Here is a 27,607-nt window from a genome sequence, read left to right on the forward strand (position 1 = left end):
GAATAAGGTGCCGTCCTCCAGTTATCCCAGTAAGAATACCTGAAGGTAGAAGATTAGCTCCACTTAGCATCACTCTCAGTGATCCATCTGGGGAATATATGCTTCTGAACACTAGCAGTTAAAAAATCTGAGTTCTCAGAAGAGAAACATTTCCAACAGAAGATATGGCAAGAATCCTGTTATACTTTAAGCTACAGCTGTCACTGGGACTTGAGACTCTTTTTTTTTTTTTTTTTAAAGATTTTATTTATTTATTTGACAGGTAGAATTACATACAGTGAAAGAGAGAGACAGAGAGAAAGGTCTTCCTTCTGCTGGTTCACTCCCCAAGTGGCCACAACGGCCGGAGCTGTGCCGATCCGAAGCCAGAAGCCAGGTGCTTGTTCCTGGTCTTCCATGCGGGTACAGGGTCCCAAGGACTTGGGCCATCTTCTACTGCTTTCCCAGGCCACAGCAGAGAGCTGGACTGGAAGAGGAGCAACCGGGATTAGAACTGGCGCCCATATGGGATGCTGGCGCTGCAGGCAGAGGATTAACCTAATGCGCCATGGCACCAGTTGCAGCTCCTTTTATAAAGAAAACAGTCATGGTTTGTATAGGGTTTCTGTTAAAAAAATTCTTGATTTGGACATGGCTGATGTACCATTCATCTGGAGGAGGTAGGGATGCTCTTATACATTGGAGCAGGAAGTTGACACACAGTGATCTGGATTTCTCTTGGTATTTCCTTGTCCATTGTTGATGGTGAATGAACATGAGAAAGGCCTAATGACCACCTCATGAGGTCAGCCACTGGACCAGCAGAAATGCTAATCTAAGGTGGAGGGAATCTAGAATGCCTAGTGCAGATGGGATTGTCAGTGTCAGGTTGGGCCTTGAAATCACTGTTAATGGGGGGAGGGGTTGGCCATAGTTTGACCCATTTCGTTCCTCAGGATAGTTTCTCTGGGAAATGACACATTAGAATTCTGGAAGAACTTTTCACAGAATGTATTTGAAGCAGTGAATCCTAGGTAGTCTATAGTGAGTGCTGTTGGATAGAACCCAGATCAGCTGTCAGCGCAGGGTCTCATTCTGCCCAGCTGCTGGAATTGTTGGTTGACTGAAGAGTCTTCCCTGACCTTCTCTGGGAGCTGCCCTGCCCTAGGTGATGTGCCATTCTTAGGGACAGCCTGCTTGCACTGGCACATGGAGGCATTTTATGGTTTTTAGTGGAACTGTAATTATTATTTTTTAGTTCAATACTAGTGTGTAGATATACAATTGTTCTTGTATATTTACCTTGTCTCTGTATTCTTGCTAAGCTCACCTATTAACTTTAATAGTTTTGTGGATTCTCTAGGATGTTCTGTATAACTTATTATATTTTGTTTGTGATCTCTAGTCCCTTGTTGCTTGGCCCCTGCTTTATTCTAGTTAGAAGAGCTACATCCTTATTGCCAATCTCAGAGGGAAACAATTACAAATTAGTGTTTTAGTCTTTCATCATTAAGTATGATGTTAGCTGTGGTGTTTTGAAGGCCTTTATCAATTTGAGTAAGTTCCCTACTATTGCTTTGTTGATAGTTGTAATCCTAAATGTGTATTGAATTTTGTCAAATACTTTTCTGTACCTATTGAAATGATAATGTATTAGGAGAATAAGAGGAAAATTCCATTATGTCAATTCATTTTTGAATGTTAAATCTTGCATTCTTGGGATAAAAGCTTCTTGAATGTATTGGTAGGTTTTGATTTACTATTTTTTTTTTTTGGGCCGGCGCCGCGGCTCAGTAGGCTAATCCTCCGCCTTGCGGTGCCGGCACACCGGGTTCTAGTCCCGGTCGGGGCGCCGGATTCTGTCCCGGTTGCCCCTCTTCCAGGCCAGCTCTCTGCTGTGGCCAGGGAGTGCAGGGAGGATGGCCCAAGTCCTTGGGCCCTGCACCCCATGGGAGACCAGGATAAGTACCTGGCTCCTGCCTTCGGGTCAGCGCAGTGCGCTGGCCGCAGTGCGCCGGCCTTGGTGGCCATTGGAGGGTGAACCAACGGCAAAGGAAGACCTTTCTCTCTGTCTCTCTCTCTCACTGTCCACTCTGACTGTCAAAAAATAAAAAAAAAATTTTTTTAAATAAAAAAAAATTTTTTTTTGGTTCTTATTTATGAGGGAGATTTTAGTGTTATAGTTATCTTCATCACATGAACTGAATTGGTTAGTAATTTGTCATCCCTTCTCCTGGGTTTTTAAAAATTTTGTCTAGGATTGGTGTGATTACTGCTTTTTTTTTTAATTTAAAAATTTTTATTTATTTATTTGAAAGTCAGAGTTACACAGAGAGAGGAGAGGCAGAGAGAGAGAGGTCTTCCATCTGATGGTTCACTCCCCACTTGGCCGCAACGGCCAGAGCTTGCACCTATCTGAAGCCAGGAGCTTCTTCTGGGTCTCCCATGCGGGTACAGGGGCCCAAGGACTTGGGCCATCATCTTCTGCTTTCCCAGGCCTTAGCAGAGAGCTGGATCAGAAGTGGAGCAGCCAGGACTAGAACCGGTGCCCATATGGGATGCCAGTGCTTCAGGCCAAGGCGTTAACCCACTGCGCCACAGCAATGGCCTCAAGTGTGATTGCTTCTCAAAGGTTTGATAGAATTTACCAGGGGGCACCATTTGGTCCTGAAATTTTCATTTGGGGAAACTTTTGACAAATTCATTTGCTTTAATAGATACGGGATATTCAGACTCTGTTATCTCTCATGCCAATTTTGTTACCTTTTTTTTTTGGAAATTTGTCCATTCACCTAAATTGTTGAAATTTTTGGCATAAAGTTACCATACTGTTCTTTTGTTATACTTTAAAGTCTGTGGAATCTATGGTTATAATTCCCTTTTGTTTTAAACAATAGAATTTTTCTAGAGCATTTTTAGATTCCTGCTGAAATTGAGAGGAAGGTTAAGGCCTTCCTGTAGACAGTTTGCCTCCTTGCATGTGTAGCGTCTCAAGGATTTTTCTATTCATTTTCATCCTCTTGCCTCTTACCTCCACGAAAAGATATTACAGAACCTCAGATGGTTGGAAACCTACAGTGTGTAGCCGTTTCAGATTGGAGTCTTTCACTTAGTAATATGCATTTAAGATTGCTTCATAATTTTGTGGCTTTATAGCTCATATCTTTTTAGTGTTGAAGAATAGTCCATTGTCTGGATATATCAGAATTTATTCACCTACTGAGAGGCATGTTGGTTGCTTCTAAGTTTGGTGATTATGATGAAAGCTGCTGTAATTATCCAAAAGTTTTTGAGTGGACGGAGCTTTACAGCTCCTTTGAATGAATGTCACAAAGTGTGTTTACTGCATCATATAGTAACTGCCTATACATTCTGCATTCCTATTAGCAGTGAATGAGAGTCCTTATTGCTCTGTATTTTACCAGCATTTGGTGTTGTCATTTCTGGTTGTTGATCATTTTGTTCAGTATGTAGGGATATTTTGTTTTAATTTGCATTTCTCCAATGAAATAATGTGGCGTATCTTTTCATATACTTATTGGTTATCTGTATATCTTCTTTGGTGAGGTGTCTGTTAAAGTCATTGACTCATTTTTGTTTTAAATTTTTTATTTATTTGAAAGTCACAGTGATACACAGAGGGAGAAACAGATAGAGATCTTCTGTCTGCTGGTTTACTACCCAAATGTCCCCAGTAGCCAGAGCCAGGCCAGTTGGAAGTCAGGAGCTCCATCCTGATCCTCCACATGGGTGGCAGGGGCTCGAGCACTTGGGCCATTCTCCACTGCCTTCCCAGGTGCATTAGCAGGAATGCTGGAATGGAAGTGGAGTCACTCAGATTTGAACTGGCACTCTGACATGTGGTGTAGGCATCATAAGCGGGGACTCAACTCGCTATGCCACAACTCTGTTCTATCTTTGGCCTATTTGAAAAATAAAGTTGTTTATTGTTGAGTTTTGAGAGCTGTTGGTGTATTTTGGAAACATTGCTTTATCAAATGTGTCTTTCACATAGATTTTCTCTTAATGTGTGCCTTGTCTTCTCATTCCCTTGGCATTATCCTTTGCAGAGCAGAAGTTTTTAATTTTAGTGAATTTCAGCTTATTAATCATTTATTTTATGGATCATGCCTTGGTATTGAACCTAAGAAATCAGTGCCATACTGTCGCTCCCCCTCTTCGTGGAGGAACGACACAGGACCCTGCGCTGTTCTTTTGTCTGCTCGGCCCTCCCCGGGTTTGCTGCTGGTTTTTCCCGGGTTGGCTACTGTCCCTTCCACCTCCGTGGAAGGGCGGTTCCCCCTGCCACATTCCCCACTTCCGCAGGGGAGCGGCACACCGCTGGCCGGCTCTCTCGGGGGCTGCACAGGTGTTCCCCTTAGATGTTCCTGGTGCATGCCGTCTCTCTCCTCCTTTATAGTCCTCCTCTGCCAATCCCAACTCGGCTGCCCACACGCCGAGTACGCTGCTCTCCTCCAATCAGGAGCAAGTCCTACAGTTTATTGGCTGAACTGGAGGCAGCTGTGTAGAAGCTGTTTTCTCCTCTCCCAGCGCCATATTGTGGGAGAGCAGATGCATAGAATAAGTCTTAATTCCAGTAACTTAGTCTAGTCTGAGTTGCTCCCCACACCATACCAATTTTATTCTGGTTTTCTCCTGTGTTATTTTCTAGGAGCTTTATAGTTTTGTCTTTCACATATAAATTGTTTTGCATTTTGAGTTAATTTTTATGAATTATAAAGTCTGTAATTTATTTGCAGATGATCATGCAGCACCATTTTTTTAAAAGATTTATTTATTTATTTGAGAGAGAGAGAGAGAGAGAGAGAGAGATTCATTCCATCTACTTGTTCACTCCCCACAATGGCATTACAGGCAGTGGCTTTACCACATCTGCCTCAGCATCATTTGTTGAAGAGATTAATTTGTGATGCTCATTCATTGTATTTCCTATGCTCCTTTGTCAAATATCTCTTGATTATACACAGGTCTGTAGGCTCAATACTCTGTTTTGTTGATCATTTTGTCTCCTTTTTTAAACCAGTAATACATGATTGTGTTTATTGTAGCATCATAGTACATCTAGAAGTTGGGCAGTGTCAATCTTCTGACCTTGTTCTTCTTTGATATTTTGTTGGCTATTCTAGGTGTTTTGCTTATCCCTGTAAATCAGAATTAATTTCTTTCTTTTTTTTTTTTTTTGACAGGCAGAGTGGACAGTGAGAGAGACAGAGAGAAAGGTCTTCCTTTGCCGTTGGTTCACCCTCCAATGGCCGCCGCGGCCGGCGCGCTGCGGCCGGCACACCGTGCTGATCTGATGGCAGGAGCCAGGAACCAGGTGCTTCTCCTGGTCTCCCATGGGGTGCAGGGCCCAAGCACCCGGGCCATCCTCCACTGTACTCCCTGGCCACAGCAGAGAGCTGGCCTGGAAGAGGGGCAACCGGGACAGAATCCGGTGCCCCAACCGGGACTAGAACCTGGTGTGCCAGCGCCGCTAGGCGGAGGATTAGCCTAGTGAGCCGCGGCGCCGGCCCAGAATTAATTTCTTGGAATCAACAAAATAACTTGATAGAATCTTTATTAGGATTGCATTAAATATATAGATCAAGTTGAGTAAAACAGACATATTGAAAATGTTTAGCCTTGGCCGGAGCCATGGCTCGCTTGGCTGATCCTCCACCTGCGGCGCTGGCACCCCGGATTCTAGTCCCGGTTGGGGTGCTGGATTCTGTCCTGGTTGCTCCTCTTCCAGTCCAGCTCTCTGCTGTGGCCCGGAAAGGCAGTGGATGATGGCCCAAGTGCTTGGGCCCTGCACCCGCATGGGAGACCAGGAGAAGCACCTAGCTCCTGGCTTCGGATTGGCGTGGTGCGTCGGCGGTAGCACATTTGGGGGGTGAACCAATGGAAAGAAGACCTTTCTCTCTGTCTCTCTCTCTCTCACTGTCTGTTAAAAAAAAAAAAAAGAAAAAGAAAAAGAAAATGTTTAGCCTTGTTATCCGTGAACATGGAATATTTCTCCAGTTGATTTTTCTTTGATTTTGTTTGTCAGAGTTATACAGTTTTCTGCATATAGACTTTGTACATGTTTTGTTAGATTTGTGTCTAAGTATTTCATTTTGGGGGTTGGTAATAAAAATAGTGTTGTGGTTTCTTTTATTTCAAGTTCCACTTCTTCATTACTGGCATTTAAGAAAGCAGTTAACTTTTGTATATTAACATTGTATCAGGCAACCTTGCTATGTCTCATTAGTTCTAGGAGGGTTGTTTTTTTTTTTCTTTTTGTTAATGTTTGGATTTTTTACAAAGCTGATAGTGCCATTTGCAAAGATAGTTTATTTCTTCCTTCTCAATCTGTATAGATTTCGTTTCCTTTTCTTGTTTTATTGTTAGCTGAGACTCCTAGTATTGAATAGGGAGTAATGAGAGAGCCTTGTTACTGCCCTTAATGAAAAAGCTTATAGTTTCTCACTGTTAAGCATGAGTTGTAGATTTTATGTAAAGGTTGTTTGTCAAATTAAGGCCATGGACCTTGATTCATAGTTTACTGAGAGTTTTATCATGAATAGATGTTAGATTTTTTTCAAGTGCTTTTTTCTGCATCTATTGATACAGTCTTGTGATTTGTCTTTTTTAATCTGTCCATGTGCTGTGTTACACACAGATGTTGAGCTACCTTGCATACAAATCCACTTGGTTGTGGTATACATTTTTTTTTTTTAAGATTTTATTAATTGATCTGAGAGGTAGAGTTACAGGGAGAGACAGAGGGAAAAATCTTCCATGCACTGGTTCACTCCCCAGGTGGCCACAATGGCTGGAGCTCAGCCCATCTGAAGCCAGGAGCAGGAGCTTATGACAGGTCTCCTATGTGGTCAGGGGCCCAAGCACTTGGGCTGTCTTCCACTGCTTTCTCAGGTCAAAAGCAGGGAGCTGGATTCGAAGAGGAGCCGCCAGACAGGAACCGGCACCCATGTGGGAATGCTGGCGCTGCAGGAGGAGGCTTAGGCTACTGTGTCACAGCACCAGCACTTTGGTATACACTTTTAAGAAATACATTGTTGGGGGACTGGCACTGTGGCGTAGGAGGTAAAGCTGCCGCCTGCAGTGCTGGCACCCCATATGGGCGCAGGTTCGAGTTTGGGCTGCTCCACTTAAGATCCAGCTCTCTGCCATGGCCTGGGAAAGCAGTGGATGATGGCCCAAGCCCTTGGGCCCCTGCACCAGCGTGGGAGACCCAGAAGAAGCTCCTGGCCCATGGCTTTGGGTTGGCGCAGCTCTGGCCGTTGCGGCCAGTTGGGGAGTGAACCAGCTGGGGAGTGAACCAGCGGATGAAAGACACCTCTCTCTCTGCCTTTCCTTCTCTCTCTGTAACTCTGACTTTCAAGTAAAATAAATAAATCTTTATATATTAAAGAAAAAGAAATACATTTTTGGATTTGATTTGCTTATACTTTAACTAGGATTTTTTGTGTCTGTTTCAGAGAGATTCTGGTTTGTAGTTTTCTTTCCTTGTAACATTTTTGTTTGGTTTTGTTATTAGGGTAACACTGACTTCATAGAATAACTTAGGAAATATTCCTTCTGCTATCCTCTGAAGGACACTATAGAGATTTGGTATAATGCCTTTCTTAAATGTTCACCAGAATTCAGCAGTAAGGAGGGGCAGTTTGGTGCAGTGAGTTAAGCTTCTGCTTGGGACGACCTACCATGTAAGATCGCCCATTTGAGTCCCAGCTGTTCTGCTTTTGATCCAGCTCCCTGCTAATGTGCTTGGGAAGTCAGTAGGTGGTGGCTCAAGTACTTGAGTCCCTGCCACCCACATAGGAGTTCTTTTGTCCTGGTTTTGGCCCAGCCCAACCTTGACTTTTGGGGCTCTCTGAGAGCTGATGGAAGATACCACTCTCTCCGTCACTGCCTTTCAAATAAATACATCTTTTTAAATTTTTAAAAATAGTTCATCAGTGAGCTTTCTGCACTTTGTGCTTCAGAAGATAATTAATTATTGATTCAATTTCTTTAATTGGTATAGTGTCAATTCAGATTATCTTTCTGCTTGTGTGAGTTTGGCAGATTGTGTCCTTCAAGGAATTGACTGATTTCATCTAGATTATCAAATCTGTGGGCATGGAGTTGCCCATGGTGTACTTTTATTCTTTTAATATCCATAGAGTCAGTCTATCATTATATCCCCTCTTTGATTTCTCATCATTTGTTTTCATTTTTCATATTTTTTCTTTTTTCCTTGATCATTCTAGGTAATGGTCTATCAATTTTAAATCCAATGAATCGGCTGGCGCCGTGGCTCAGTAGGTTAATCCTCCGCCTTGCGGCGCCGGCACACCGGGTTCTAGTCCCGGTCGGGGCACCAGATTCTGTCCCAGTTGCCCCTCTTCCAGGCCAGCTCTCTGCTGTGGCCAGGGAGTGCGGTGGAGGATGGCCTGGGTGCTTGGGCCCTGCACCCCATGGGAGACCAGGAAAAGCACCTGGCTCCTGCCATTGGATCAGCGCGGTGCGCCGGCCTCAGCGCGCCGGCTTTGGCGGCCATTGGAGGGTGAACCAACGGCAAAGGAAGACCTTTCTCTCTGTCTCTCTCACTGTCCACTCTGCCTGTCAAAAAAAAAAAAAAATCCAATGAATCACCTTTTGCATTATTAATTTTTCTGTATTCTATTTTATTGACTTTATCTTGTTATTTATTTTTTCTACTTCGAGTTTACTTTGTTCTTTTATCTAGTTTTATAAGGTAGATTTTTAGGTGATTGGTTTTAGATATTTCTTTTCTAATATATATGTTTGAAGCTATGAATTTTCTTCTAAGCACTGCTTTAGTTGCATCCAATATATTTTGATTTTAGTATGTTTGCCTTTAATTAAAAATATTTTCAAATCTTTGTGATTTTATCTTTGACCTGTGCATTTAACTTCGATTTTTTTGTGCTTTCCTATGTATGTTATTATGTTCCTTTCTAATGCATTCTTTATATGATTTTGCTCTTTTAGTATATTTTGATATATTTATTACACAGGATATAACAGTCTTTGTGAGTGTACCATATACACTTGAAAATAATGTATTCTTACATTTTTTAAGGTTTATCTATTTATTCAAAAGTCAGAGTTACATAGAGAGAGGAGAGGCAGAGAGAGAGAGAGAGAGAGAGAGAGAGGTCTTCCATCCGATAGTTCACTCCCCACTTGGCCGCAACAGCCAGAGTTGCGCTGATCCAAAGCCAGTAGCCAGGAGCTTCTTCTGGATCTCCAACGCGGGTGCAGGGGCCCAAGGGCTTGGGTCATCTTCCACTGCTTTCCCAGGCCATAGCAGAGAGCTGGATTGGAAGTGGAGCAGCTGGGACTAGAACCTGCGCCCATATGGGATGCCAGCACTTCAGGCCAGGGCATTAACCCACTGTGTCACAGCACCAGCCCCTATTCTTCCATTTTTGTATGTAGAGTTCTATAAATGTCAATCAAAGTTGGGTGATAGTGTTATTTGGATATCTTATGTCTACATTCATTTTTTTTTCTATTTCTATCAGTTGTGGATAGAAATGCATTAAAATATTTTGCTCTAGTTGTGGCCTTTAATGTAAATTTTTGCCTCATATACCTTGAGTTTCTTCTGTTAGGTATGTATATGTATACATACACATAAACACACATTTATAATTCTTAAAAGTTATTGCTGTGGTATTTTATTGTTATTATTTCACTATGACACGATTCCATCTCCAGTAATACTCTTTGTGATGAGCTAATTTATATGATATTAAATATTCTCTCCAAATTGCTTATGCTTATTGTTTGTGTGTTACTTTTTTTTCCATCCTTGTATTTCTGACCTCTCTCTTGTGGGTAGCACATATACGATCTTGTCCCCTGTTCCCAGCTTTATATCTTTACTCTATCAGTCTTTGCTTTGAATTGAAGTGTTTAGATCATTAATATTTAATATGGTTAATTAGTGCCATGATTGCCTTTAGGTCTACCTTTTTATTGTCTTCTGCTTCTCTATTTTTTATTCTCTTTCTTTTTGCTGCCTTTTTTTGGTTATTTACTATTACTTTTTAGTTTATCTATTGGCCTTTTTTTATTTTTTAAATGTCATGGGGATTACAATATAGGTACCTGACCTTTCACAGACTACATAAAGAAATCTTGCTGCCATACGTAGTTTTAATCCTTCTATCACACTGACCTTTGTGTTGTAGTTGTCATATATAACTACAAACTTTGAAAAGCTCACCATAAAGTGTTATAATTTTTGCTACCGATAGTCATGCATATTTTAAAGAACAAAAAGGAAAGATTTAATATTTTGTGTTTAACTATTTGTTTTTTCTTATGATCTTTGTTTCCTCCTTTCAGCCAAATGCTTCCTTTAACATTTCTTACAGAGTAGTCTGCTGGGGGTATATATTTTAAGATTTATTTATTTAATTGAAAGAGTTACAGAGAGAGACAGAGATCTTCCATCTGCTGGTTCACCCCCAAAATGTCTTCAATGACTAGGGCTGGACCAGACTGAAGCCAAGAGTCAGGAGCTTTATCTGGATCTCCCACATGGGAGGCAGGGTCCCAAGCAATTGGGCCATTTTCCATATGGGTTGCCGGCAGCTTTACCTGCTATGCTCTGACATCAGCCTCAATATATTTTTATCTGACAATTTATTTTGCTTTCTTTTGTTTGTTTGTTTTTTATTTTCAGCAGTTTTATTTGATGTCTGGCATTGTTTTCTTTGAATTTATTTTCTTTAGGGAATGCTGAACATTTTGGTTGTGTAAATTTGTATCTTACACCAAAATTAGTACTTTTTTTAAACCATTGTTTCTTTAAATATTCTGCTCTGATTTCTTTCTTCTTACCTCCTGATATTCCCGATATTCCATTATGATAATACTTTAGAGAATGTCTCCCAAGTCTCTGACTTTTGTCAACATTTTTCTCTTTGTGCTTTGGATTTGTAATCTTTTTTTTTTTTTTTTTTTTTGACAGGCAGAGTGGACAGTGAGAGAGAGAGACAGAGAGAAAGGTCTTCCTTTTACCGTTGGTTCATCCTCCAATGGCTGCCGCGGCCGGCGCACTGCGGCCGGTGCACCGCGCTGATCCGATGGCAGGAGCCAGGAGCCAGGTGCTTTTCCTGGTCTCCCATGGTGTGCAGGGCCCAAGCACCTGGGCCATCCTCCACTGCACTCCCTGGCCACAGCAGAGAGCTGGCCTGGAAGAGGGGCAACCGGGACAGAATCCGGCGCCCCGACCGGGACTAGAACCCGGTGTGCTGGCGCCGCTAGGCGGAGGATTAGCCTAGTGAGCCGCGGCGCCGGCCCTGGATTTGTAATCTTAATGACCCATTTTCTAGTTCATAGACTCTTTACTGTCATTTCTGTTTTCTTAATGAACCCATTCAGTGTATTTTTTACTTTAACAATACATACTGTATTGTTCAGTTTTAAAATTTACATTTGATTTTTTTTAAAACCTATCTCCTATTTTCTACTGAGAACTTGTTTCCATTGAATTTCATCCTTTTTGCCTTTACTGATAGAGCATATTTATAGTACTTGCTTTATAGTTGGTGTTAGATAATAATATAGAGGTCCTCTTTGAGTTGATATCTTTTGATAGTTTCTTCCCTTAAAATTGATCACATATTTTTCTTGCTTTTTGCAATGTGGGAAATTTGGATGATATCTTAGAAATTGTAAATGTTATATATATGTGGTGAATGTTGATTTGTTGTTGTTTATTTTGACAAAGTCTCAGTGCATTTAGTTCTCAGACAGGAAATTTGCTCTTACCTCTATGGGTGGTGGTTCAAACCTCAGAGTCTTGGCTGTGCTGGTATGGGTTGGTCTCCAGTAAACCCCTGACTTGTGCATCTTTCTCCTCTTAGGGATTCAATCCACATTCTCTAGCATCCATGAACTCCTTTTCCTAGTTCATCTGGTCCAAAAGATTTGATTTCTCTTTTTTTTTTTTTTTTATTATTTAAGATCTGTTTATTTCTTTGAAAGGCAGTTACAAGGGAAGACAGAGTGAGAGAGAGATCTTCTATCTGCTGGTTCATTCCCCAAACAGCTGCAACAGCCAGGTGGAAGCCAGGGGCAAGGAGCTTCCTCCAGGCCTCCAATATGGGTATTGGGGCCCAAACACTTCTGGCTGCCTTCACAGATGCATTAGCAGGGAGCTAGATGAGAAGTGGAGTGGCCACTTGAACAGGTGCCCAAATGGGATGCTGGGGTCCAGGCAGCAACCTAACTGGCTATACCACAGCACTGACTACTCTTAGAGTTTTTACTTACAAGGTGTTGCCTGGTAATGCAGCGATTGCTTCCTGTTCTTTGGGCAAAGATGTTACAGAGAGAGGAGAAAAAAAGAGGAAAATCACTCTTAAGTGGGTTGCTTTTACAAGTTTTGATTGCTTTCCACAATTTGCTTTTGAATGTTTTACAATTTTAAAGTAACTTTTTCTCCTTTTTTTTTTTTTTTTAACTTGTCCGAAGTATTAGTAAACAGTGGGGAAAATAGGCTATATTTGAGTTCATGTCACTTTACTGGAACCAGAACAGCTTTTCTTGGCTCCTTTCAAGATTTTTCTTTTTCTCTGATTTTTAACAATTTAGCAACCTGAGCAAAACATTTAAAAAGAAAAGATTTACTTATTTGAAAGGCAGAGAGAGAGAGGGAGAGAAGGGATCTTCTATCTACAGGATTGTCGCTCCCCTGCCCGCAAAGGAACAACGTTGCTCGCAGCTTATCGGTGTTCAGTAGACTTTATTTAAACAGGATAGAAAAAGAAACCCTTGAGCAAGGGGAGCTCCGAAAGAAAGGGGAAGCTCCTGTTACTATTTCACGGCTTATATAGTATATCATTGCAGAAGCATGTAATGCAAGCTTAGTCCATGCTACAGTCCATGCAGCGGTGCTCCAATCGGGTGCCTGATCACGCACAGTCCATGCACTCCTTGTCCAACCATAAAGGTGATCACGTGTCTTCATCCAGTCAAGCTCCTGGTCACATAGCAGGCAGCTCGGACGCCAGCAGAAAGCTTATCGTTGCTCCACCTGGTGTTTTCTCAACTCTTGGTCAGTGGGAAAAGAAGTATGGGAAGTCCCAAGGCCATAGTTGTAGACTCAACCCTGGGGTTATGGAAAGGTCCCGATATCGCAGCTCAACAGAAACCATAAACATCCACACAGCAGTAACTATTGCAAATGGTCAGCAAGCTAAGCCTTAGCATGTGGGCCCATGGCCGGCTCATGGGTCCCCACACAGGATCACTCCCCAGATAGTGGCAATATTGGGAACTGGGCCCGGCTGAAGGCAGGAGCCAGGAATTTCATCTGGGTCTCCCAAATTGGATGCCAGGGGCCCAAGTCTAGCCTCGTTTGCTGTTTCCCCAGACACATTAGCAGGGAGCTAGATTGGAAAGAGAACTACTGGGACTCGCTCGAACCAGTACTCTAATAGATGGTAGCTTATCCTGCTATACCACAGTGCTGGCCCTACCAAAACGTGGTCTTTTGGGGTGCCAGTGTTGTGGCTTGGGGGTTTAGTAAAGCAGCCGCCTATGACACTGGCAGCCCATATGGCATCCAGTTTGCTTCTTAACTGTTACACTTCCCATCTAGCTCCCTGCTAATGGCCTGGGAAAAGCAGTGGAAGATGGCCCAAGTGTTTGGGCCCCTGACACCAATTTTGGAACCCAGATGAAGCTTTGGGCTCCAGGCTTCATCCTGGCCCGATGCTGGCTGTTGCAGCCATCTGAGAAAATGAACCAGTAGAATGGAAGATTCTCTCTCTCTCTCTCTCTCCTCTCTTTCTCTGTAACTGACTTTTATTTATTTATTTATTTTTGACAGGCAGAGTTAGAGAGAGAGAGAGAGACAGACAGAAAGGTCTTCCTTCCGTTGGTTCACCCCCCCAAAATGGCCGCTATCGCCTGCGCTCCGTGCCGATCTGAAGGCAGGAGCCAGGTGCTTCTTCCTGGTCTCCCATGCAGGTGCAGGACCCGAGCACTTGGGCCATCCTCCACTGCCCTCCTGGACCACAGCAGAGAGCTAGACTTAAAGAGGAGCAACCGGCACAGAACCCAGTGCCCCAACCAGGACTAGAACCCGGAGTACCAGTGCCGCAGGCAGAGGATTAGCCTAGTGAGCTGCGGCGCTGACCTGTAATGACTTTCAAGTAAATAAAAACACCTTTGAAAAAAAATACTTGTTATTCATGGAGCTTCTTTAGATGTCTGTGATATTAGCTTTCATTTAATTTGACAAGTTTTGGTCTTTATTTACTCAAATGTTATTTCATACCCAGTCTCTCTTTTTATTTATTTCCGGGAATCCAGTGAGACATTTGAAACTGTTTGTGCACTTGTGTTTGACCTTATGTGTATGACTATATATATATATTGACATATACAAGGACACTTCAGGAAGTCTCTATATAGGTGATGTGTATGGTGTATATGTATCATGTATATATGACCTTTAAGATTTTTTCCTTTATTTGTGATTTTAAGCAAGTTGGCTATTTTGGCAAAATATAGTTTTTGTGTGTATTTACTTTGCTTGGTATTCATTGAGCTTCTTAGCTCAAAAATCATGTTTAGGACATATACGAGTATACCATTGGAAGGTTCATATAGGGCATTTCTGTATAGGATGTGTATTTATGACCAGGTCAGTAAATACTTAAAGCTTTGTGGGCAATATATTCTCTTGTAACTATTCAACTATGTACTTTTAGCTTAAAAACCATGATGGATGGTATGTAAATAGATGCATATGGTCACATTGCAACATAGCTTTATTTACAAAATAGTTGGCAGGCTAGATTTGGCTTGGGGACCATAGTTTGCTAACCCTTGAGGTAGGTGCTGATAGTTGCCAGAGCAACACTATGAAGTGAGGGGGAAAATAAAAGAATTATAAAACATCAGTATTGATATTAACTACAGTGTGGGATCTGTGAATGAGAGCAAGGCTGTAAAAGATGGGACTAAAAAGATATGTTAGGACCAGGTTACTGTGTTACATACATTGCTGTCTTTGAGAGCAGTATGGAATCATCATAGGTTTTTAGGCAGCATAGTGAGAAACTTTTGATTTGCAGGGGCTGGCATTGTGGCACAGCGTGTTAAGCCATTGCTTATTATGCTGGAATCCCATATTAGAATGCCAGTTCAAGTCCTAGCTGCTCTGTTTCTGATCCAGCTCTCTGCTAATGTGCCTGGGAAGGCAGCAGCAGATAGCCATGTGCTTGGGCCCCTACCACTTACGTGTGAGGCCCAGATGGGGGTCCCAGGCCCCAGATGTCAGCCTCATCCAGTCCTGGCTGTTGTGGCTGTTTGGGGAGTAAACCAGTGGATTGATAGATCTCTATCCTTCTCTCTCTCTTGTCCTGCCTTCAAATAAATAAGTATATATTTTTAAATTCAGTTTGTAAAGCAGTGCTAATTTTAAGGAAGCAGTTAGTATAGCTTTGACATGTGAAAATAAGTGCTGAGTAAAAGCATAGATGAAAAGTATGAATTTGGGGCTGGCGCCGTGGCGCTCTAGGTTAATCCTCCGTCTGCGGCACCGGCATCCCACGTGGGTGCCGGTTCTAGTCCTGGTTGCTCCTCTTCCAGTCCAGCTCTCTGCTGTGGCTTGGCTAGGCAGTGGAGGATGGCCCATGTCCTTGGGACATGTCCCTGCACCCACATGGGAGACCAGGAAGAGGCACCTGGCTCCTGGCTTTGGATCGGCGCAGCTCCGGCCGTGGCAGCCATTTGGGGAGTGAACCAGTGGAGGGAAGAGCTTTCTCTCTCTCTCTCTCTCTCTCTCTCTCACTGTCTGTAACTCTACCTCTCAAATAAGTAAATAAAATCTTAGAAAAAAAAAGAAAACCATGAATTTGAGATATTTTTATTAGAAGAATGAAGAAGTGACAGTTGTAATAGGAGACTAGATCTTCTGTTGAGAAATAATGATGTGAGGCCAGCGCTGTGGCAGAGTATGTTAAACCTCCACCTGAAGCACTGGCAATCCCATATGGGCACCAGTTCAAGTCCAGCTGCTCAATTTCTAATCCACCTTCCCGCTAAAGGTCTGGGAAAGCAGTCAAGATGGCCCAAGGGCTCGGGCCCCTGCACCAATGTGAGAGACATGGAAGAAGCTTCTGGCTCCTCGCTTCATATTGGCTCAGCTCTGGCCATTGTGGCCATTTGGAGAGTGAACCAGAGAATGGAAGACCTCTTTATCTGTCTCTCCTCTCTGTAACTCTGCCTCTCAAGTAAAATATTAATACATCTTTAGAAAAAATAATGCCTTTCTTCTGGATAGGAAGGTAGGAAGAACTAGTTTCTTCAAGAATTCATTCTTAGTATTCTGGCTTTTCTTCTTTGGTCATCTCAGTCTTGCGCTATCAAATATCACCTAATTGCATTTAACTTCATGGTCTGTGGCTTGTGCCCAAAGACTTCTTCCGTTAACCACTGGAATATAGTTTGTGGAGGGGACTGCTGGGATTCTCTCAATCCTGTCTCAGATACATTATGGTCTGTATAGTCAAGGGCTTCTCATTAACATACTGTCACTTACTGACTGCCTCTCTGCCTGTAGGTTCATTTAAGAGATGTCTGAGTTGGGGTCATGAAACTGACATTAAGAGATCATAATAAACGAACAACATTCTCTGAGCCCCACCTCTTTCCAGAAGACAGAAGTTGCATTTTAGTGGGAAAGTGAGGTTAGGTCAGAAAGAGAGAAAAGTAGAAAATGGTGCATAATGGGAAACAAAGTGGTCATTTTGTTTTATTGTTATTTACTTATTATTTTGAAAAGGAAGAGTAGAGTTACCGAGACAGAGAGAGACACAGAATCTTCCATCTGCTGGTTTACTTTCCAAATGGCTGCAACAACCAGGGCTAGGTCAGGTCAGGAACTCCATGCCTGTCTCCCACATAGGTGGCAGAGGCCCAAGTACCTGGGCCATCCTTCACTGCCTTTCCAGGCACTGGATTGGAAGTGGAGCACTCAGGATGGGATGAGATGCAGGCCAAGGCAGGGGGTCGGGGTAGAAATATGTAAAACATTTGGTACTGTTTGACAGCAGTCATTTGCCGAAGAAATAGAAGGATTAAGACTATAAGGTGGGGTATTGGCAACTTGAAAGTTTGTGATAGACTCTCAGACTGCAGGGATTCAGTGATACATAGTTGAAAAAGTTTAAGGTGGCTGGTGCCGCGGCTCACTTGGCTAATCCTCCGCCTGCGGTGCCAGCACCCCAGGTTCTAGTCTCGGTTGGAGCGCCGGATTCTGTCCCAGTTGCTCCTCTTCCAGTCCAGCTCTCTGCTGTGGCCCGGGAAGGCAGTGGAGGATGGCCTAAGTGCTTCGGCCCTGCACCTGTATGGGAGACCAGGAGGAAGCACCTGGCTCCTGGCTCCTGGCTCCTGGCTCCTGGCTCCTGGCTCCTGGCTCCGGATCAGTGCAGTGCACAGCCATAGAGGCCATTTGGGGAGTGAACCAACGGAAAAGGAAGACCTTTCTCTCTGTCTCTCTCTCTTACTGTCCAACTCTGCCTGTCAAAAAAAAAAAAAAAAAAAAAAAAAGTTTAAGGCAATGAAGATTTTTTTTTCTCAAGACATTTAATGATAATAAGAGGAAGAGAGAATCATTTAAGTTTTTTTTTTTTTTTTACTTTTAGGAGCACAGTAGACTTCTAAAATCAGAAGAAACCTTAGAAATATGAGAGATTAAAGAGTGAACAAGGAGAATGTGTTAATGGTTGAGTGAGGGGCCTGCACCCTGGTGCAGTAGGTTAATCCTCCGCCTGTGGCACTGGCATCCCATATGAGCACTGATTCAAGGCTGCTTCTCTTCCAATCCAGCTCTCTGCTGTGGCCTGGGAAAGCAGTAGAAGATGTCCCAAGGCCCCGTACCCACACTGGAGACCAGGAAGAAGTAGCTGGCTCCTGGCTTCTGATCTGCACAGCTCCGGCCATTGTGGCCATTTGGGGAGTGAACCAATGGAAGGAGGATCTTTCTGTCTCTCCCTCTCACTGTCTGTAACTCTACCTCTCAAATAATAATAAATTAAAAAAAATCTAAAAACAATGGTTAAATGAAATCTTAAAGCTGGTAGATGAGATGGGGTCAAGTGTATGAAAGAAAGAATATACAAGTAACTGGATAGGGTAAGGCCTATCTTTTTTAGAATGGGGTAAGGCATAGAAGGAAGAGGTTTAAGGTCAGAAGGACATATTTTCAGTTGTATTATTTTTCTGTGTAGAATTGTACGTACTTTTTTTAGATCTGTTTTCTGGATCTTGAATTCTCTATTGGTCTGTGTCTAATGTCGACAGATCATACCTATTGAGTATAAATTCAGTTATTGTTTTTCATGATTTCTTTGTGAAATGTCCTCTGTTCCCCATTTCCTACAGATATTTTACTGCTAGTTTTTAAATTTCTTTAAGCTTGATAAACATAGTCATGTTACAATCTGTTGGAAAATGCTACCATCTGAAGTCTTTTTGGGTGTCTTTATGTTGGTTGTCTCTTTCACACTTGTGGGGTCTTGTATCTTTGTTTGGTACTGTTTGACAGTTGTTAGCTCTCATTACTTTTGTGGTGGTTTTCTGAGACCTGGGATCAATTGATTATGTTTCAGAGTTGCTTCATGGCTTGAGTTTCCTGGCCCACTTTGGCTATGTGTACCTGGAATGTAAATGCACATGAGGCATTGTCTGTAGCCACAGCTTTGTGGAGACTTGCCTACCCCTGTCTCTCCTCTGCCCACTTCCTGCTGTCTTTTCATTTTTCTTTTGCTGCTCTGCCCATTTCCAGAGTAGCTTTATTTATAGTCTTCTCCTTATGTGAAAACTTCCAAATAAGATTTGCATCCTAAAGCTATATATACGAAATCTGTTTGCATCTCTCCCCTAAATCAACTTGAATTGTTGATATCTCTTTCCTTATTTCTTATTACTAATTATCAGGCTAGGTTAAGTAAATAAAAGTTTTCTACATAGTAATCAGACTACTGTTTCTCCCTAATTTGTTCAGTGATGCTTGTATGCAATGATGAACATATCATTATATTAATTACATAGGAGAATCAGTCTGGCTTCTGTAGAAAAGCTTCAGGTACATACAGTGTTTTATGAATTGGTTGCTTTTTAAAAAGTGGTCTTGTATCCAGTAATATGGATAATTTACTTACAATTTCTTTAACTGTGAATCATTTTGTATTTTCTAAAAAAATAATTGTGACTTTTACATCTTTGTCTTCACTTACTGACCTCAGGTACAGTGTTAAATAGAAGTAATTTTAGTATAAAGCCTTCTTTTCTCCCCATACTTAGTGGAAATATTTAATTTCTCATCATTTAGTATAATTGAATGCCTGGTTAAATGTAGCCTTTTTTCCCCTCATAGATTATCAGATAAAATAAATTCTCTTCTGTTCCTAGTTTATGGAGGAATTTTATCATAAATGGTTATTGAACTTTTAAAAAATGTTTTTTCTGCTTCTCTAAAATGACCATTGTCTGGCTACCCCATTCTGTTATTATGTTGAATTACATTGATTGAACTTTGCATATTATGTATTCTTATATGTTTTTGGATATTGAAATTTTCAGGTATGACTTTTTTCCCTTATCTTTTTTTAAAAAATAATCCTCATACATAAAATCCACCCTTTTAAAATATGCAACTTGTATTTTTTCAGTAGATTGGCAGATTATACTAGCAGAACATTTTTGTCTTCTAGCTATTACTCCCTGTTTTCCTTTCCATCAGCCTCTGGCAACTTCTAGTATACTTCCTGTTTTTATGGATTTCCTATCTAAGCATTTCATATAAACAGAACTATTCAATTTGTATCCTCTTGTAGCCTTTATTTCTTTCATTTGGCTTGTCTTCAAGGTTCGTTCACACTGGATTATGAGTCAGTACTTCATTCTTTTTTATGGCTGAATAATATTCTTCAATTATAATGGAAGTGCTGTGTTTCGTTTGTCCACTCATTAATCAAAGAACATCTGGATTGCTTCCGGTTTTTGGGCTATGTAATGTTTTCCTTTCTGTGTTCATAGGAGATACTGGCCTGAAATTTTCCTATCTTGAATTTTGGGTATCAAAATTATGCAATTCTTAAGTTTGGAAATGCTTCTTTTTATATTCTTTGTAAGAGATAGTCTTAAGACAGAGTTTGAAAGAATATTTCAATGAATCCTGTGTTTGGTAGGATTCACCAATGAAGCTATCTGAGTCTATAGTTTGTTTTGAGGTAGGTTAATTAGGGATCCAGATTTTTTTTTTCTTTGTTCTTTTAAATAGTTAGAAGATTATTCAGATTTTGAAATTTTCCCCTTGTTTAGTGTTGAGATATTATATTTTTGAGGGACTATCCCTGTTTTAAAGTTTTCAGATTTATGGGCAACATCTGTAGTGATATTTCTTATATCTCATATTTTTTTTTAGTAAATATAAATTTCCAAAGTACAATTTATGGATTACATTGGCCCCCCCCCCCCATAATTCCTGTCCCACTCACACCCCTCCCATCTCCCTCTCCCTCTCCCATTCCATTCACATCAAGATTCATTTTCAATTCTCTTTATATACAGAAGATCGATTCAGTATATATTAGGTAAAGATTTCATCAGTTTGCACCCACACAAAAACATAAAGTGTAAAAAATACTGTTTTAGTACTAGTTATAGTATTACTTCACATTGGACAACACATTAAGGACAGATCCCACATGAGAAGTAAGTACACAGTGACTCCTGTTGTTGACTTAACAATTTGACACTCTTGTTTATGGCATCAATAATTTCCCTAGGCTCTAGTCATGAGTTGCCAAGGCTGTGGAAGCCTTTTGGGTTCGCCGACTTTGATCTTATTCTGAGAGGGTCATAGCCAAAGTGGAAGTTCTCTCCTCCCTTCAGAGAAAGGTACCTCCTTCTTTGATGGCCCCGTTCTTTCCACTGGGATCTCATTCACAGAGATCTTTCATTTAGGTCTCTCTCTCTCTCTCTCTCTCTCTCTCTCTCAGAGTGTCTTGGCTTTCCATGCCTAAAATACTCTCATGGGCTCTTCAGCCAGATCTGATTGCCTTAAGGGCTGATTCTGAGGCCAGAGTGCTGTTTAGGACATCTGCCATTCTATGAGTCTGCTGTGTATCCTGCTTCCCATGTTGGATCATTCTCTCCCTTTTTGATTCTATCAGTTTGTATTTGCAGACACTCGTCTTGTTTGTGTGATCCCTTTGACTCTTAGACCTATCAGTGTGATCAATTGTGAACTGAAGTTCTCAACATGGATTAAAGACTTAAATCTATGACCCGACACCATCAAATTATTAGAGAGCATTGGAGAAACCCTGCAAGATATAGGTACTGGCAAAGACTTCTTGGAAAAGACCCCAGAAGCACAGGCAATCAAAACCAAAGTTAACATTTGGGATTGCATCAAATTGAGAAGTTTCTGTACTTCAAAAGAAACAGTCAGGAAAGTGAAGAGGCAACCGAAAGAATGGGAAAAAATATTTACAAACTATACAACAGATAAAGGGTAAATAACCAGAATCTACAAAGAAATCAAGAAACTCCACAACATCAAAACAAACAACCCACTTAAGAGATGGGCCAAGGACCTCAATAGACATTTTTCAAAAGAGGAAATCCAAATGGCCAACAGGCACATGAAAAAATGTTCAAGATCACTAGCAATCAGGGAAATGCAAATCAAAACCACAATGAGGTTGACCTCACCCCAGTGAGAATGGCTCACATTCAGAAATCTACCAACAATAGATGCTGGAGAGGATGTGGGAAAAAGAGACACTAACCCACTGTTTGTGGGAATGCAAACTGGTTAAGACACTATGGAAGTCAGTCTGGAGATTCCTCAGAAACCTGAATATAACTCTACCATACAACCCAGCCATCCCACTTCTTGGAATTTACCCAAAGGAAATGAAATTGGCAAACAAAAAAGCTGTCTACACCTTAATGTTTATTGCAGCTTAATTCACAATAGCTAAGACCTGGAATCAACCCAAATGCCCATCAACAGTAGACTGGATAAAGAAATTATGGGACATGTACTCTATAGAATGCTATACAGCAGTAAAAAACAATGAAATCTGGTCATTTGCAACAGATGGAGCAATCTGGAAAACATCATGCTGAGTGAACTAAGCCAGTCCCAAAGGGACAAATACCATATGTTCTTCCTGATCGGCGACAACTAACTGAGCACCAAAGGGGAAACCTGTTGAAGTGAAATGGACGCTATGAAAACAGTGACTTGATCAGCTGTTGTCCTGACGGTTGATGTACAATGTAATACTTTATTCCTTTTAGTATTTTTTTTTTTGTCCTAGTACTATTGGTTGAACTCTATAATTAACACACAATTATTCTTAGGTGTTTAAATTTTAACTGAAAAGTGATCCCTGTTAAATATAAGAGTGGGAATAAGAGAGGGAGGAGATGTACAATTTGGGACATGCTCAATCGGACTTGCCCCAAATGGTGGAGGTAGAAACGTGCCAGGGGATTCCAATACAGTCCCATGAAGGTGGCATGTACCAATGCCATCTCGTATCTCATATTTTTAATTCGTGTTTTTATTTTTTCCTCACCTGTCTTACCAGAGGCTTGTTAAACTTAATCTTTTCAGAGAACCAAGTCTTTTCTCCTTTTTAAATTGAATGTCTGTTTTCTATTTTGTTGATGTCTGCTCTCAACTTTTGTTTTCCTTTATATATTCTTTTGTATTGTTTACTCCACCAAAACTCCAGTGCCGATACATGCACTTTTAGTTTGTCCTTTTATTTAAAATTTATGACATGATAATTACTAAAGAAAGGCTTTCTTTATGTAAAGATAAAACTCCTAATTTCCACTTCCCTTAAGTGAGATAGTGTACAACAGCAAGTCATAATGGAGCTATGGAAGCAATAAGGACCAGGTGAGCTAAAAATTCAGAGACAAGAGCACTTCAGAAGTAAGCTGAGGCCACTGGCATTTTCCTCCATGGGGGCGTTTGCAGAGTTTATACATGAGTAAGCAGTGAGCTTGGTTTAGTCAGAGGAATCATACTAAAGCAAACAAAAACTAATGATGCTTCTGGTGTCTGCATGGGTTGGAATAACCATTATCTAGAACTCACAGTTGCATGGCCAGTGTTCCCTAGGGTGTGTCTCAGAAGTGTGGCACTGAAGGAGGGTAGGCAGGCTGGGCCCAAAGTCTCCCAGTAGACAGGGGTGTAGGTGACCCTTGATTGGACAGAGAAGGTCCACACATTTGCTTCAAGTCCTTGCCTCCTGACTCTAATATCTGGTTTATCTGTAAATCTGCTTAGCTTTCTGGTTTTGTCTTGATTATCTATCTGCCACATTTATTTGCTTCTTTGATTGTCTCTTAGTATGTTTATTTTGTGCCCCAAAACTAGACTTAACTAACGTTGTGTGTAAAAGAACAGTTACTTTCTTTCAGATGATGTTACAGTATTTTCAGAAATCTTACTTTAGGGAAGTGCAAGTCAGGATTTTGATCCATACAAGAAGAAAAGGCAGATAATTTTAAGAGTGCATATTTGTTTTAGCACAGTGATGTTTTAAATAGTTTGATCTGTGTTGCACACTAATAAAAGTATTTGTTTTCCTTCTGATATGAGGCTTTCTGGGTCAGCAAGCAATGGTCTACAGACCCTGTTTGGTCCCATTTCTTTTTAGATACGGTCTCTGAGCTAAGAATACTTTAAACATTTTTAGAAGATTAGGAAGAATGTTTTGTGACACATGAACATGCTGTGAAATTCAAATTTCAGTGTTCAGAAATAATCTTTTACTGTAATACAGCCACACTCATTTGTTGATGTGCTGTTTGTGGCTGCTTTTGTGCTACTGTAGTTAAGTAATTACAACAAAGATCCTTTGGACCCCAAAGCATAGAATCTTTACTCTCTGGCCCTTTATAGAAAACAGTTGTCTCTTCCTGCTTTCAGCTTAGTCTCTGGGTTTTGCATTTTTCATTACTAAGTGAAATTAAGTAGGAAATTTGGATCTTTTTATTCTAGAAGTTCTTTAATGGGTATTTACTAAAACCAATCATTTTAGAGTTATAAAGAACCTCAGACAATCTCTTTCCACTCCTTTATTTGACAAATGAAGCAAATTTGAGTGAGCATATTTTTAAAGTATGACTGATTTTTGTTTTCTTAGAAAATAGATTCAGTAATAAGCTGATAGAGAAAATAATGATCTAATTCACTGAACACCTTGCAGAATTGTCCTCATATAGTGTTTGGTTTTCCTTATACAGTGTAGCTATTAAAAATTATTTAAAATAAATATCTAAGACATGTTAATAGCCTTTTAAATCTCATTTTAATCATTATCCTTTTAAATTTCCTGGGTATAATGCTCGGTCCGTGAGAAGACGAAAAGTCTTACAGGACCAATTCCAGGCATTCTTCATAAAGCTTCCTATTGATTTAGGGTTTAAAGCTCTCAATCATTAGAGGTCTCAAAGTGAACTATTAATGTGTAAGACTGGTATCTAAAGTTACTTTTTTATTTTATCTATCCATCCTAAAGTATCATGGAAAATTTATTTAGTTTTCAAATATAGTAATTCAGTGGGATGTTGTGTTACTAGAAAATAGTATTTTTCTTTTCCCATGTTGAATACAGGTTTTATCCATTTAATTTTCAACTATTAATAGCTCTTTTTGATAACCTCCTTCCTCTAAAACAAGCCAAATCAATGAAAGCACAATAAAATTAATCTGCAGTTAATTTGGGGAAAACTGGTTCTAAAGATGTTTATGTTAAAAAATCAGTGGGTTCAGAGTCCATTAATACTGTAACTAATTAAATGACCATGCAAAGAAATAGTTTAAGACTGAATGTAAAGTCATTTGAACTTTATTTAATAAGTCTATTAAGTAAAACAAAGACATTGGGCCATATTGAGAAATTTTAAGTCAGTGATAGCTAATCTTCCAGGAAGTCTATCTGAATTTGCATTTAAGTTTTCTGCTTCTCTGAAAACTGCTTTTGAAAAAACTTTAGTGGGGGGGAAGCCATTGTAATCCATCAGCTGTACTTTGGAAATTTATATTCATTAAATAAAAGTTAAAAAAAAAGAAAAAAAGAAAAAATTTTAGTACTTTTCTAAATGGTATAGAAGGGACAAACCTTTTAGCAGTGACATATTCCTATTGTTCAAATATCACTTTTGTTAAGATTTAGTATAAAGGAAGTTTGATTTCTTAAACCTCACAGGAAAAATAGTCACTGCTTTTCATTTACTTATTCACTTGATATTTCATGAACATCCATCATGTGTCAGATACTAATGCAGATGCTGAAAGTACAAAGTTGAAACAGACATTCTGCATACTCACAGTGCTTATAGTTGAATAGACTGTATAAGCAGGGTTATCTATTTGTATTTAACATTTGACTGTCTTTACTTTTGTAGCATACTTTCCCAGGGAAATCTCAATGCATGCATGATTTCCAGTACCTTCTTTGTGCCAAAATCTGTGTAATGTAATCCCCTTAATGGATTTGGCTAGATAACCTTTAAATGCATTGTGAGTCTAGTGTCTATCCTTGGTCTTTGGTGTGTTTTTTGCTGTCTGAGTAAGGTATCTGTGTATATCTCTGAACTTCCTTGTTTTCTCCCCTTCCTCCCCTTTCCCACTTTATTTTTCCTTTCTTTCAAAATACTATTGACTAGTATGTTCCAGACACCTTTCTGGACAAAGAGGCTAGAGCAGTGAACAGAAGAGACATGGCCTATGTAGTGTCAGAGCCTACAGCTTGGTAAGAGAGTGCTAGATTAAACAAAAACCCCATATATACAGTTAAAGGTTAAACAATGAATCAAAAATATAAGATGAACGCTGAGTGAACATTAGAGAAACTTACCTTGTCTGGGGAGTTACTAAGACTTTGCCAAGTAAGTGACAACACCAGGACCTCAAAGATAAGTGGTGGTTGGTGGGAAAGGATGTAGGTGAGAATTCCAGGCAGAGGGAAAAACCTTTGTGAAAGCCCTGATGAGCTTAACAGGTTTAATCAGCTGAAAGCATTGCACTGTGGCCGGAGTAGGATGAACCAGGTGGATGAAGAGGAATGCAGAATGAGTCAGGAGGAGCTGGTGGAGTTCCGCTGTTGGAAGAGGATCGACCGAACCATGTCAGTGCATGTGTACTTTGTCTTAAGAAAAATGAGTTTTAAGTGGGGAATTATCTACTCAGAATTGTGTTTTTTTTTTGTTTTTGTTTTTGTTTTTTTGACAGGCAGAGTGGACAGTGAGAGAGACAGAGAGAAAGGTCTTCCTTTGCCGTTGGTTCACCCTCCAATGGCCGCTGCAGCCGGCCCGCTGCGGCTGGCGCACCACGCTGATCCGATGGCAGGAGCCAGGTGCTTATCCTGGTCTCCCATGGGGTGCAGGGCCCAAGGACTTGGGCCATCCTCCACTGCACTCCCTGGCCACAGCAGAGAGCTGGCCTGGAAGAGGGGCAACCGGGACAGAATCCGGCGCCCCGACCGGGACTAGAAACCGGTGTGCCGGCACCGCAAGGTGGAGGATTAGCCTAGTGAGCCGCAGCGCCGGCCAGAATTGTGTTTTAAAAGTTGACTTGGGTTCGTATGTGAAGAGTAAATAAAAAAATATATATATGGATGTGCAGAGATTAGTTAAGAAGCTTTTACAGTGGTCCAAGCAAAGAGGTGATAGTAACTTATATTATTAGACAGCTTAAAGAACTATTTGTGAGATATAACTGATAAGATTTTGTTGACTATTTTTATTTGAAGAATGAAGCTGAAGAAAATGTCAGAAATGCAATTATCATATGCTGGTTGCTCTTGTCTACCTTACTGACATTTTGGTATCTTCTTGAACTCAAACATCTTCAAAATCTAACTCATTTATTCCTTTTACAAATGAACTCTTCACCTGACTTCCCTAAGTATTTTTTATCCCCAAAGACCTATGCTTATGACTTCTTTTGCCATTACTTCCATTGAATTAGTTACCAAGTCCTAGTTGAAGAGTTTAACCTGTTGGTTCAACATCTAGATTCATCTTTTTCTCCTCTTACTCCTCTCCTCTTCACCTTTGGCCTTTGTTACAGTGGTGGCATTCATTGCTAGATCATTATTTGGTGCTTTCCATTCAAGTCCCTGAGTTCCTTGAGGGCAAGAACTGTCGTTTTCATTTTGTATCTTTGCTGCCTAGCAGTGCACATCTCAGCATGCTGAGCATAAAACATCTGTAATGAAATGAACATAAGGTGTTTTCCTTGCCTCTTGTTTCTGCCACTGCAATTCTTTATTCTTTACCATGTCATTCAGAAGCTTCTTTTTCCTTAAAGCATAATAAAGTCTTAAGAGTGTGAAGTACTGAGTCGGTGCCGCAGCTCACTAGGCTAATCCTCTGCCTGTGGCGCCAGCACCCCGGGTTCTAGTCCCGGTCGGGGCGCCGGATTCTGTCTGGGTTGCTCCTCTTCCAGGCCAGCTCTCTGCTGTGGCCCGGGAGGGCAGTGGAGGATGGCCCAAGTGCTTGGGCCCTGCACCCGCGTGGGAGACCAGGAGAAGCACCTGGCTCC

General features: G+C 40.9%; 1 protein-coding gene across 21 annotated transcripts in view; it reads left to right on the plus strand.

The window, feature by feature from the left end:
* MYCBP2 (MYC binding protein 2) overlaps positions 1 to 27,607 on the plus strand; it is a 304,484-nt gene that overhangs the window by 9,675 nt on the left and 267,202 nt on the right. The window lies entirely within an intron of this gene.

Source organism: Oryctolagus cuniculus, chromosome 9 (genome assembly GCF_964237555.1).
Source record: "Oryctolagus cuniculus chromosome 9, mOryCun1.1, whole genome shotgun sequence".
Lineage (NCBI taxonomy): Eukaryota > Metazoa > Chordata > Mammalia > Lagomorpha > Leporidae > Oryctolagus > Oryctolagus cuniculus.